The 14,392-nt window shown below is 49.5% G+C and overlaps 1 protein-coding gene across 2 annotated transcripts in view; it reads right to left on the bottom strand.

Annotated features, from left to right (window-relative positions):
* HTT (huntingtin) overlaps nucleotides 1-14,392 on the bottom strand; it is a 1,416,422-nt gene that overhangs the window by 990,208 nt on the left and 411,822 nt on the right. The window lies entirely within an intron of this gene.

Raw genomic sequence — 14,392 nt, forward strand, 5'->3', positions numbered from 1 at the left:
CTCTGTATATACTATTTCAAAGTAAGAAATAGTGTGCACAGAGTCCAAGGGTTTCCCTTAGAGGTAAGATAGTGGCAAAAAGAGATAATTCTAATGTTCTATTTTGTGGTAGTGTGGTCGAGCAGTAGGCTTATCAGAGGGTAGTGTTAAGCATTTGTTGTACACACACAGGCAATAAATGAAGAACACACAATCAGACAATTCCAGGCCAATAGGTTTTTTATGGAAATAGGGGTGCCCCGGTTCCAGTCTGCCAGCAGGTAAGTACCCGCGACTTCGGAGGGCAGACCGGGGGGGTTTGTAGGGCACTGGGGGGGGGGAGACACAAGCAGGCACAGAAAATACACCCTCAGCGGCAAAGGGGCGGCCGGGTGCAGAGTGCAAACAGGCATCTGGTTTGTAATAGGATTCAATGGGGATACCCGGGGGTCTCTTCAACGATGCAGGCAGGCGGGGGCTCCTTGGGTTAGCCACCACCTGGGCTAGGAAGAGGGCCGCCTGGGGGCACTCCTGCACTGGAGTTTGGTTCCTTCAGGTCCTGGGGGCTGCGGGTGCAGTGTGTTTCCCAGGCATCGGGTTCTTTGAAGCAAGGCAGTCGCGGTCAGGGGGAGCCGCTGGGTTCCCTCTGCAGGCGTCGCAGTGGGGGCTCAGTGGGGTCAACTCTGGCTACTCACGGACTCGCAGTCACCGGGGAGTCCTCCCTGTAGAGTTAGTTTTCCGCAGGTCGAGCCGGGGGCGTCGGGTGCAGAGTGGAAAGTCTCACGCTTCCGGCGGGAAACATGTGGTCGTTAAAAGTTGTTTCTTTCTTGCAAAGTTGCAAGTTGGTTGAACAGGGCCGCTGTCCTCAGGAGTTTCTTGGTCCTTTTAGATGCAGGGTAGTCCTCTGAGGCTTCAGAGGTCGCTGGACCCTGGGGGATGCGTGGCTGTTGCAGTTTTTCTCAAAGTGGGGAGACAGGCCGGTAGCGCAGGGGCCAAATCCTATTGGGGGAATCCTCCATTGCAAGATGGAGGATTTCTAAAAGTCAGAGTCACCTCAGCTCAGGGCACCTTAGGGGTTGTCCTGACTGGCCAGTGACTCCTCCTTGTTTTTCTCATTATCTTCTCCGGCCTTGCCGCCAAAAGTGGGGGCAGTGGCCGGAGGGGCGGACATCTCCACTAGCTGGGATGCCCTGTGGCGCTGTAACAAAGGGGGTGAGCCTTTGAGGCTCACCGCCAGGTGTTACAGTTCCTGCAGGGGGAGGTGAGAAGCACCTCCAGCCAGTACAGGCTTTGTTCCTGGCCACAGAGTGACAAAGGCACTCTCCCCATGTGGCCAGCAACATGTCTGGTGTGTGGCAGGCTGGTAAAACTAGTCAGCCCACACTGGAAGTCAGGTATGTTTTCAGGGGGCATCTCTAAGATGCCCTCTGGGTGTATTTCACAATAAAATGTACACTGGCATCAGTGTGCATTTATTGTGCTGAGAAGTTTGATACCAAATTTCACAGTTTTCAGTGTAGCCATTATGGTGCTGTGGAGTTCATGTTTGACAGACTCTCAGACCATATACTCTTATGGCTACCCTGCACTTACAATGTCTAAGGTTTTGCTTAGACACTAAGGGCATAGTGCTCATGCACCTATGCCCTCACCTGTGGTATAGTGCACCCTGCCTTAGGGCTGTAAGGCCTGCTAGAGGGGTGACTTATCTATGCCATAGGCAGTGTGAGGTTGACATGGCACCCTGAGGGGAGTGCCATGTCGACTTAGTCATTTTCTCCCCACCAGCACACACAAGCTGGCAAGCAGTGTGCATGTGCTGAGTGAGGGGTCCCCAGGGTGGAATAAGACATGCTGCAGCCCTTAGAGACCTTCCCTGGCATCAGGGCCCTTGGTACCAGGGGTACCAGTTACAAGGGACTTACCTGGGTGCCAGGGTTGTGCCAATTGTGGAGACAAAGGTACAGTTTAGGGAAAGAACACTGGTGCTGGGGCCTGGTTAGCAGGGTCCCAGCACACTTTCAAATCATAACTTGGCATCAGCAAAGTCAAAACTTCATGGGGGTAACCATGCCAAGGAGGCATTTCATTACAGCCTTGATGAAGGACATCACTTAGAAGATCTGAAGTTAATTCCACTGAAGGAAGTGTTAGATCCAAAACTACAGCAACATTTCTCAGCATGTCAGCAAGAGAAGAGCTCGCCTTCGTAACAAATCCAGCCTTGGGTAGAATCTAAACCACTAGCCACAGCTAGGTCAGCTAGCCAACTGTCCTCTCTATGAAGCTGATGAATATCCAAATCCTCTACTCCCTCTCCACCATATCCCTCAGAAGGTTAAGAATAAGGGGACTCTCTAGAATGTGGAGGAAGGTCAGGGATATCCGGCATGACTGTCACCGTACTCAACATCAGTGTTGCAAAGGCGATTCACCAACGTCAGATGGAGAGAGGGATTCAACTTCGATCGGCACCGAGAGCGGAGTCGTCTCCGAATACGGGTGCCGAGGTGTAAACCCCAAAGGGCTGTGCACCTGCGCCATAATGGCTTTGTCAACTGAAGCTGAAGGCCTAACTGAAGCCGAGGGCAAACCCGCCGGCGTGGACACAGTCAAGGCACTCTGCACCTCCTTAGGGCCCTCAGGCACTCCAGAAGGAGGTTGTTCACCAAAGATATCTTGCTTAGAGTCAACCCTGCCCCTAGAAAAGGAGAGAGACTCTGGGTAGACTCTGACCTCGACTCCTCAAGTGAGGAATGGTGGGAGGCCGTACACGACGAAGTCAGCAACTTCTGTGACTTCGACCACTTGCGTCAAGACTTATCTCGTGAAGTCGATGGAGAATGGTGTCCACGAGAATGACTCCTTCAACGGGTCCCCAAACAGACATCAGTACGAGAAGGAGACCTTGGCTGATGCCGGGACGGCTCCAACATCCATGCCGCCAGAAGCTTCATACCTCCCTCCCTCAGAGCTTTTGTCCAAAGCTGGCGACAGGAGTCACAATCTTTGGCATCAAATCGACTGGGGGTCTGTAGCCAACATTTGTCGTCCACAGGGTTTGAACCCCGAAGACATGGACAGGAAAAAGCTCACTGTTCCGTTTACAAAAACTTCAAAGTAGGCTGAAAAAGGCCTGCCAACTATTACTGGATCCTCGCTGCAAGGGTGAGAAAGAAGGAACTGACGTTGCCGGATTAGTGAGGGGTGTATATATGCTCCACTGACGTCACATCTGGACGGCGACATTGATACTGAGTAGCATGATTCCCCTCTTCCAACAAGCAGACGTGCTATGGAAGAAAAAAAGGTTTCTGGATTCAGGCTTGCGCCTGTGGAAGATTGTAAAGTAAGGAATCTATAGCTAGAAGTCCCTATCAAATTAACTTTTATATCGACTGCAACCAAGCACTAGTCAACAAAAAGTTTAGAAACTTTAGTTTGTAAAAGGTAGTTCAAAAACGACGGCTCGGTTGGGTGACCAAGTATGGCAGGACAGAAGTCTAGGGGGCCAGAAAGGATAGCCTGGACAGTTACATGGCCACCAGAGCATTTTAAGAGCAAGAACTAAATTTTACAGGATGAACTCCATAGACAAGAATGGAGTGGTGCTGAAGAGGGATGCAGGCTCAAAGATGTTCATGCACGGTCAACAGGGGTGTGAAGTTCAGTTGAGTCCTCAGTCCACAGGTGAGTAAGGGCGACTCTATCCATGGATATTGGGGTCCCACAAATTCCTCTTTGCAGGGATCCAAGGGCTGCAACCAATACACATAGGTCCAGCGGACAAGGATGCATCTTTTAGCTAGCTCCGAATTGTCCTTTGGGGTGCCTGGCATCAAGAAGCAGCAGAACTTCTGCAGTGGCTACCATAGATATGATTTGGCTCTTTCAGCTTTAGTGTCCCCAGTTCCATTCTGGGAGGTCAGCCAGCTGACTCTTGGAGTCTCTGCCACCTGGCCTGGAAATCAGCTTTTCCCCGACCAGATATGCAGAATAGAGTCCAAACTCCGTTAGCCCAAAGTGCAGAGGTGAAGTCGCACTGGGGTTGCAGACTCTCTTTGTGTGCTTCCTACAGGTGCAACGTGGTGGTCTTCTCATCCTCCTTCAAAGTGCAAGTACTGAGGATCAATGTGCCAGAGGTGCCATATTTATACCAGAAAAGTTCCCGAGGGGACCATGCGGTCACTAGACAATGGGCTACTGGGTCCCCTCTTAACTATTGACCAAGTTCCTGTGATGTACGGCATTTGCCTATACCAGAATGCCACATTCTTGCCCACTTCAAGATGTCACAACCCTTCCTCGCTTGTGAGAAGCAAGATAGCCCACCCTATGGGCGTAGCTACCTGAGGGCAACATGCCCAAGGTAAGGGGGGTGAGTTTCTCCTCTCTGGCCCTATCTCCAAGCTGTCTACAGGAACAAAAGGCATCCTGCTCAAGAAAGGTGGGCCAGTTCGTGGTCCTAGTCAAACGTCATCTGGGTTGGAATGCCACCCAGTAACGATGTTTTAGCCAATGGGGCTACCGACTTTACCCACAACACGACAAGTTGGAAGTGTTGCTTCAAAGACATATCATAAAACATATGTCCTACTTAAGAAAATAATGCTCCCTGCCATAGGACTCCATAGGCCTTCCTTAGGGGAGTCTTACATATAATGTTAAGTGGCAGGGTGGCTTTGCCATTGGTATAAATACCTAAGTCGAACTGGCAGTGAAAACAATGTCCTTCCAGTTGCAGACTGGGAGCCATTTTGTACTTTGTCACACATAGGGTGGCACAAACAGTGCTGCAGCCCTGAGTGGAAACTCTCTCTTACATGCCTGGGTAACCTAGATACCATATACTAGGGATCTATAAGCAAGCCAGGCCTTGCCAATTGGGTGTATCCAAATCTATATTAAATTGGTATGGAGTTAAAACATTGGCACTGATGTCTGGTAAGCAGGCCTCAGTGCACTCTCTCACATTTAAAAAAACAGTGCATCAGTCCAGAAATAGGGTGAACAAGCAAAAAGAGGCATTTCCTTACAGGGGCACTGTTACAAGGCCAGGCACAACACTGCCAATGTAGGGGAGTCATGGGCAGCGCTGAAGTTCGACAGAACTTGTAAGAAGAGTGACTCAGGTTATACCCTAACACTCCTTGCTTCCTTGAGGACTGTATAAGGCAGGAGAGCTTTTATGGGATGCTGGAATGAGATGGGGTGATTTCGCATTATTGGGACTGTAACCTGAGGGTCTGCTGCAACACTAAAAGCTTGTGACAGGAGATTAGAAGTGATGAGTCCACTGTGGGGGTCATGGAGGAGAGGCCCACTGAACCACCCAAAAGCCAGATACAAGGAGTGATAATGCCGACAGGGACAACTGGATGCTGGATCCCACTGCTCTTCAAAAGCGGTGGGATGGTGTGCATAAAAACTAGATAGGCCAATAGGTATTACCCAGTGCATATCGCTGTAGAATTCTCCGTAGTTAGGCCTTGGTGAGTACTACCCCACAGTCCCCTTCCTATACATTTTAGTGCCTGGACAGGACTGTGGGAAAACAGCAGTGCACAGAAATCTCACCTGGACTTCCTCCTTTCAATAGTCACTGGCTTTCTCGCCTTATGCACTTTTCTCCCTTCTTTCCCGATTATTTGATCTGCTGCAGCCCCTACAGAATAGTTGTGGGTCAAGATGGGGTGGACAAACATCCTCAACTTAACAGGTGAAATAAAAATCCATTTCTGCGCTTGCACTTATGGTAAAGTAATGGAAGCTGGTTACTTACTGGAAGAGAGAGTGGCCAAGGGGGATGGCCCAGAGCTAGAGCCAACACTAAGGCAGGTACTAATGGCTGTCAAGAACGTCAAGCAGACTCTGGAATCTAACAGAGACAGCAACTAATGAAGGAAATCCTTTGAGAACATACGTCTGAAAGATGAGTGGGAGGGTCGCAAAAATGAGCAATCTTTGAAAATAGTGCAAACTGACAATAAGGCTTTACGGGAAAAGCTACACAGACTACGAAAGGATAATGCTACAGCTCAGGGCCAGCACAAGGACCTAGAGGGGAAATCCAGGAAGAACAATATGATGATAGTTGGGGTGCTGGAGATGCCAGAAGGCCCCAGTGTTGAACTACTTGTTAAAGACTGGAGACTCAACAGACTCAAACTGAACACTCTCTCAAACACTTTCTCTTTTGAAAAAACCAACAGGATCCCAAATGCCTTTGCCCCAGCCTTTCACCCACCCTCTCTCCGATGAGAACCATTATATGTTGCATCTTCAATCACAGAGATTGAAACTAATGAGAAAAAATGCAATTTTAAAAAACAGAGATCAGAATATTCCTAGACTTCAAAGTAAGAGTACAGCAATGATGCTGCAGCTTTGGATGAACTCAAGAAAACATTTGAGAGACAAACATTTTAAAACATGATGCTAAACTGCGAATTATGAGTGAGGGTAAGGCTTGAATATTCATGTAGACAGAAGAGGCATGGGGCTGGTTTGAAGGATAGCCACGGCAGCACATATGGACTCCGGAACCAACACAGGGGGAGGTGATGGCGGGAATAGAATGACTAGGAAGCACACACTGATAAATAATCAACAGGGTTGTGACTGGTCGCAGGCTCCTGGGACCGAGTTAATGTCCTTCACTGGGAAGTTGGATAGGGAAGGTCAAGCCTCTCCAATGGAAAAATGTGGAAACAAGTCACAAAATAAAGCAACATAAGTCCATGCATGGAAAATGAGATAGAAGGGACCTCATATGCCCCATACTCGTTTTTTATTCTCATGGAGAAATTGGGTACGAGTTCGACAGGCACCTTGTGTTTTGGAGAAAAGAGTAGTTTAAAACTCACAGGGCACAGGTGAAAGGGGAACAGGATTTTAATTAGTTTTGTTGCCATTGTAGTACTGACTTATGATGCAACACCACCTACATCGCACTGTAACTCAGGGTCATTACCGGAGGGATGGGAATAGATACACTCACCAAAATTACAGAGCAACCAGGGACCAGCACATGTATATATCTCAGTATCCTGACTTGGAATGTCAACAAACTGGGTAGTAAGAAATAAAATGGTCTTTACCTATCTGCAAAGGCTTTGACAAGATGTAGTTCTGTTACAGGAGACACACCTTAAGGGGTTAATATGCAAAATGTTAGAAAAGAGTGGTTATCGCCTATTGGTGCATGGGGGCTTTACCTTGGACTCCAGAAGTACCATTATTTTATTCAGGAGAGTGGCACCTCTTTTACCAGGTAGGACCGAAGCAGACACTCAGGGCTACCATGTCACAGTAACAGTATGGACTCTTATGAATCTTTCTCCAACTAAGACTACAGTCCTCCATTCTAGACTGCATCAAACTGCTGCTATTATCATGCCTAAGGTTACTCTGATCTTGAGAGGGGAGGTGATCTAAATCTCACACACTGAAATTGGTTGGAAAGGCACTTTCTGAGTATGGCAAGTACTGAGACACTGAGAATAATTTTTTTTAAATCCTTCGGCCTGATCAACATTTGGTGAGCACAGCATCCCTAAGATAAACAATACACTTCTTACTCAGGAGTATCTGGTAACTTCTATTGAACAGACCACTTGATTATTTTAAACATAATTTTTTTGCAGTTTCAGATATTAAATATCATGTTATGGTAGTACGATACAACTTACATCAGCCAGTCTGGTGTCAATACAATTATTCAGCTCAAACCGTACAATTATGATCCCTTACGACCCTAGGTCATATGTCCCAACCAGCTTCCCCCCCCCCATACCTACCCCAGCTTCTCCCTCCCCCCTTTGGCGAGTCTAAGTTTGTTGCGGGGTTAGCATGATGCGGAATGGTCAGATGTGTACATCCTCTGCTTAGTGTGGTAGTGTCAGGTTCCCTATCTTTAAAGATGTCTGCCAACAGGTGGGGGCACAATCAGGTCCCTACTTTCTGTTATTCGGTCTATCGGTCAGGAGGCCAGGTCAGTCAGAAACTCTTCTTCCAGGGCCTCTATTATCATCTCCTATCCCTGTGCTATATCTGGTGGCCGCATCCCTCTTTTGACCTCTCTGAGGAGAACATCCCTCTTGCTCCTAGCCCATTTTTTAGTTCCCTCTTCCATTGCTATATCCTTGGTCCCAACTGACTTTTCCAGGTCATTGCTATTTCCCTCTTAGCCAGCACAAACGCCAAGTCCAGAAATTTCCTTGTAACTTTCGTCTTGGGCGTGTGTGGATACCACCAGAGTAGGCAATGTCCCATTGTACAGGGGATCTCCTTGTCTATCGCTCTTGCCACAGACTGGGTCATTGCCTCCCAGAACGTTCCTAAACTTGGGCAGTCCCAAAACATGTGTCTGAATTCTGCTCCACGCAACCCGCACCAAGGGCAACTTTCCCCATCCGTCCCGAAGTACTTGTTAAGTAAGCCTGATGTAGCACGTAAAAGTTAATGAGCTTAAATCTAGCATTTCTAGTCTTCTTGGGGAAGCCCTCCAAAATACGTTCCCATGTTTTGTCAGGAATATCGGTGCACAGATCTCTCCCATTTGAGTCTAAGTTGGGTCAATGGAAGGGTCTTATCTGCTTGTATCCTGCCATATAAATTAGTCACTGCTTTAAGCCTTCCAGCGTATGTTGCCAGGTAAGTGCACGTTGTCTGCGTTGGGGGCTCTCTCAATCCCTCCCGCCAGTGCCGCCAAATGCTAGCAGTTAGTGAGCCGTGGAGTAGAAAATGACCCCTCGGTAAATCAAACTCCTCTCTAAGGGCTTCAAATTTTGTCATTGTTCCCTTGGCAAACAGCGCTCCCACTGTCTAAATCCCTGCCGCCACCCAAGTTTGGAGACCATCCCAACCACCCCAATGGAGCAATGCTAGCAAGGACAACAGAGGCAGCTCCGGGGAGTAGGGGGATTGTATCTTAATTTTACGTAGACAACTTGTCCAGCATTGGATCAAGACTTTAAATTTAGGGGAGTCTCCCATAATGTTACTTTGGGTCCCCAACACCACCTCCATCAGCCTCGCCCTCAGAGGTGTGAATGGTCTCACTATTACCTCTGGGTCCGTTCTACTTGATATCCACTGTGTAAGCCATTGGAGCTGTGCTGCTGAGTAATGTGCTTCAAAGTCTGGGACTGCCAGTCCACCGTCTGTGGACTGTCTCTGTAGTTTGGCCAACGCCACTCACCTCCGGCCATTACTCCACAGGAATGCTACAGCCATTGCCTCCAAGTCTCTGAAGGTCGCCCTGGGGATCCACACCGGTAAGACTGTAAAGGGATATAGTAGCCTAGGCAGGACAATCATTTTTAGAAGCGCTACCCTACTCGCTGCAGACAAAGGCAATGTTTACCAAAAAGCCGTATTAGCCCTGACTGACTGTAGCGCTCTCCCTACATTTCCTTCCAGGATATCCTGTGGGTCATGATACACCTTAACTCCTAAATAAGAGAGGCACCGCGGTTCCCACTGGACCATAGCCAGCTCATCAGTGGGTGTGGCCACAGGCCTCAATGGGAACAACCTGGCTTTGTCCCAGTTTACTCCCAGTCCCGAATGTGCCCCGAACTGAGAAAGCATTTACTGCGCTCGAGGCAGGTCTCTCTGCATTTCCCCCCAAATAAATCAACAGGTCGTCGGCATATAAAGCAATTTGGTGTCTCCCCACTCCCGCTCTTAAACCCTGGCCTCCTCCCCCAGCACACGCCTCCGCTGCTAGCGGCTCCATCGCCAAATCGAAGAGTAAAGGAGACAGAGGACAGCCCTGTCTAGTGCCTCTTACCACAGCATAGCTCTCTGAGATTATCTGTCCGGTGCACACCCTGGTTTGGAGTATAGTAACCGCACCCACGCAATATATTCAGGACCCAAACCCAGTCTGGCCATCACTGCAGATAGAAACTCCCATTCCAGGCTGTCAAAAGCCTTCTCGATGTCCACAGCGAGGACCCCGGCCATCTTATCATCCTGAGCGGGGTCCGCTAACAGCCTTCGTATATTATGCTTGTATTTCACCCTGGGACAAAGCCTGCCTGATCTAGGTGGATCAATTGTGTCATATGTGGGATTTTACTAAGTATCTTGTAGTCCAAATTTAACATATATAAAGGTCTGTAAGCGCTGCACTCCGTAGAGTCTTTACCAGGCTTTAGCAGCAGCACCACTATTGCCTCCCGAGCCGTTGAAGGCAGTAATCCCTGATCCTTAGCAGCCTTATAGAGGATCTCAAGCCTAGGGGCCAAAAAAGTCTGCGTATGTGGCATAAAACTCCACCGGGAAACCATCCGTCCCCGGTGTCTTGCCCCGAGCTAACTCCTTAATGGCCCCCTTGATCTCCTGCTGGGTAATGGCCTCTCCCAACTGCCCTGTCTGGTGTCAGTTATGTGAACTGCGTCTGGGCCAAGTAGGCTTCTATGAGCTCCCTCCTTTCACATTGAAGGGTACTTTTGTATAGTCACTCGTACTAGGTGAGGAAATGCGCGTTTATTTGTTCCTGTCCATAAATGCTATCGCCCTTGTCTGTTTTCATTTCTAATATAGTTGAGCCTCTCTGGGACGGCGATACCACCCATGCCAACATCAGACCTGCTTTATCTCTCTCCCCATGGGCTCTAGCGATATAATTCCTATAGTCAAGGCAGCGTAGACGTTCCACACACTCCGCCACTGTTTCTTTGAGCTCCAGTATGGTCTGTTGTAAATTTGGATCCTCCGGCCTACTCTTTTCCACCTCTCTCAATTTACGCTCTGCCTCCACGGTATCTCTAAGTAGTGTTCTTTGTACCCCCACCACTCCCGCTATGCACCTTCCTCTCATCACTACTTTATTCTATCAAAGGATTGCTGACTGTGTCCTCATTATCTGAAAAAATTGTGTAATGTGCTGTTTCATCTCTCCATGATAATACATCCTCCAATGAGTCAGGTTTCAGTTTCCATGTGGTGATGCAGGGGGGAGTCAGGCCCCCCACCTCAGCAACAACAAGAGTGGATTATGATCTGGGATAGTGCGAGCCAAGTATTCAGTATTATGTATATGAGGAAATACATCTGGAGTGCACAAGAATGCATCCAGCCAGACATGTAAATCATGTAAATAAGAGAAATAAGAGTAGTCCCTGTGTAACTTCCGCCACGCATCTACCAGGCCCCAATGTGACTGCCATGATGTAAACTGTTGTGCCACCCTGGATAGCTGAGAGTCGCGCAAAGGAGGGAGTGACCTGTCCTTGGCGGGGTTTGCCACACAGTTAAAGTCCCCTCCCTAGAACCAAGGGATGTTGCAGGTATGTGGCCAAGAGACCTGATAGGCGTGTAAAGAACGCGCCCTGTTCCGAGTTAGGTGTGTAAACATTAATCATAGCTAACTCCCTACCCTCCAGTCTCCCCCGAATAGCCACAAATCACCCCTCGGGATCAGTAAGGCTATCTAGTAACTGAAATGGGACCCCAGCCCATATCCATATCAAGGTCCCTCTAGCAAAAGCAGAATATGTAGTATAGTATACTTGGCCCCTCCACCGTTTCTGTAGTGCTTTCCCCTCTGCATGTGTTAAGTGCTTTTCCTGGAGCATTGCTACATGGATCCCCCTCCTCTGTAAGTATGAAAAAACCTTATACCTCTTGACCATCGTGTGCATGCCACGGACATTCCACGAAAGGAATTTACAAGGATCTAATGTAGCCATCACCATGTAGCGTTCGTAGATGTTCCTGTATCCCACTCAGTACCATAATCAGCAAAAACCATATCCACCTGCATCGTTTCTCCGGTTCCATTGCTACCACTCCCTGTGACACACATCGCCCAATAATCTTAACCCAACAATAACCTACCGAACTCCCCATCCCCAGGACAAAAGCTTGAACTACTCTCATCCAAACTAAAACAGTTACTTCAGCTTGTCTATCTAAGCTGGGGCGGTCCTCAAGTTCTTTTGAGTGGAACATACCATTCCCCCCCAGTCCCTCCCCCCTCTGTCTGCAAAGCCTAAGGGTTTTTCACAGGTCCAGTCCCCCTCCTGCAGATTCAGCCTTTTACAGCCATGTTGTCAGCTCCTAAAGGGGGAGAGGATTCTTGGCAGCCATACCATGACCGAGCCGGGTCCTCTAAATAAGTCCGGGGCAGAGCAGGTCAGATGATGCAGTCTGACGTCCCAGGAGTCACTTCTGGTCCGACTCATTCGATGCGTGCGACCCTTCTGAATCCAGATCCGATCCCGAATGTTCCAATTCCTCATCCGCCCTCGGGAGAGAGCCAAGGTCCGATCTTCTTAGCGATGCCACTGCTTCCATTGCTTTCTGAAGTTCTTTTTGCACCTCTTTACTGGAGGGACTCCCCAATTTGCTATTCCTTCTATGCCTGGTTCCTCTTTGGGGCCGCAGATGCGGGGTCTCAGCCAGATGGTCCTTTTCTGGCATTGAAGCTTGAGAGTCAGTCCACTGCCACACTTCATCCGCTGTGGTAAAGAACTGTGTGCCCACCTTGGCTACCACGCCAAGTCTTGCAGGGAACAGCATCCCGTATTGAATCCCTAATTGGCGCAATTTCTGTTTAGAGTCTCGAAAAGTGGCCCTCTGCTTCTGTACCTCCCGCGAAAAGTCAGAGAAGATATGGATCGCATGATTGTGTATCATGTGGTCCCCTTTCTGCCTGCTTTGATTCAACAAATAGTCTCTATCCCTGTTATGCAGCAACCGAGCTACAACTGGCCTTGGAGGAGCTCCCGGCGGCGAAGGGCGCGCCGGGACCCTGTGCACCCTATCAAGTGCAAAAAAGGGAGAGAGTCCGTCTTCTGCCACTTTCTCTTGGAGCCAGCGTTCTAGAATCTCCACCATGTTATTCTTTCCAATGCGTTCTGGTAAGCCAATCACCCGGATATTATTTCGCCGGGAACGATTTTTGGCATCCTCTGCACATAGTTCTATGTCATGGATTCGCTTCTCCATCGTTTGTGTGATCTTGGATGTGTCTCTATCCTCAGGTAGGAGTTCCTTGACTTGTTTTTCTGTGGTGGACACTTTTTCAGCCAGGAGACGGTGATCAACTCTGAGTATGGTTAAATCGGTGGTCGGAGCATCAATTTTCCCCTCCAGGGCTTCACAAAATGCCGTTATGGCTTGAAGTACGTCCTGAAGAGTGGGGTCCCCAGTCTTCTCCACAGAATGGGTATTCTTGGTTCCCTGCAGGTCTGCCATCGCTTCCGTGTTAGTTCCTTCCTTCTGCTGTGTATCCTTTCTGCGACCAACATTCCCCATTTCTGGGTCCCTGCAGCTAAGTCTTACGAGATTAGAGGGTGGTTACTGCACAACCTCTCCTCGCTAGTGGATCTCCTAGCCCTCTTCCTCTCCTGCTTGCAGGAGATATCCGGTCACCCTACCTCCAATCGTGTGATCTACAGAATTGTCCACCTGAGTATAGTGGGGGCTGGTCAGCGTTGTGCCCGCCACAGCCTCTCCAAGTCTGTGCCCCAGCTGGTCCACGTTACTGCTGGAAGTCCTTGTTACTTGGGGTTTCAGGGTGTAGTCTATATTTGGAAGGCCCCCCCAGTATGGGGGTACTTCCTGTGCCGCCTTCTCTCCCTTACGAATTGCCTCCCTGTTCTGCTTTAGCAGAGATTATGGTGCCCCTCTTCCCTCCATGCAGGGCTTCCCCTCCTGGGCCCTTTCTGGGTCATATCCCCTGCGATCCTCTCCCCGGGGCGCTGGTCACTTCCTGGGACCTTCAGCAGTATTCACCGCGCTGGTGCGATTGGGCGGGCCGACTATTGCCTCCATGTGATTACTGTGCTACTGCCTGACCGCCGTCTTCTCGAGGGAGGCCCCGCTCTGCAGCACTCAGGTCCGGGGGCCCTCTCATCTTCCGGCCCTCTTCAATGCCTGTTTTTGTCATGCCGGGGCCCTTCCTGTCTCCCCAGAGGGTTGATCGCCACCTCTCCAGGACTCCACTGCCCTCGGGCCTCGGTCCCCGCTGCACTTACCTGCTTGCCGTTTCCACCGGCTCTCCGCACTCCGCAGGGCCCCTCGCTCGTTCAGATCAGTCACTGCCCCCCTGACTCATCCCTCGTGTTCTCTGCAGGGTGGGTGGGGGGGGGTGGGCAGGGGGCCCCGTACCTCTGGCTATGTGCCAGCGGGGGCTGGAACCCATCTGGGAGTCAGGATGTAACTGGGTGCGGGATTACTGGCGGGAGCCTCACAAGGAGACTTCTTCCACCATCGGCGTCTGGCCATGCCCCCCTTGAACAGACCACTTGATAACGCATTACATGTCAATAGGCAAGTTCAGTAATTCTAGATTCTTAGCAAGGGGCATCTCTGATCCCTCTCCATTAAGGATAAAATTTCTGGGGACTGACACAAGGTCATATGAGGGATGGCATCTAGACACAAGGTATCTTAG

The sequence above is a fragment of the Pleurodeles waltl genome, chromosome 1_2 (assembly GCF_031143425.1).
Source record: "Pleurodeles waltl isolate 20211129_DDA chromosome 1_2, aPleWal1.hap1.20221129, whole genome shotgun sequence".
NCBI lineage: Eukaryota > Metazoa > Chordata > Amphibia > Caudata > Salamandridae > Pleurodeles > Pleurodeles waltl.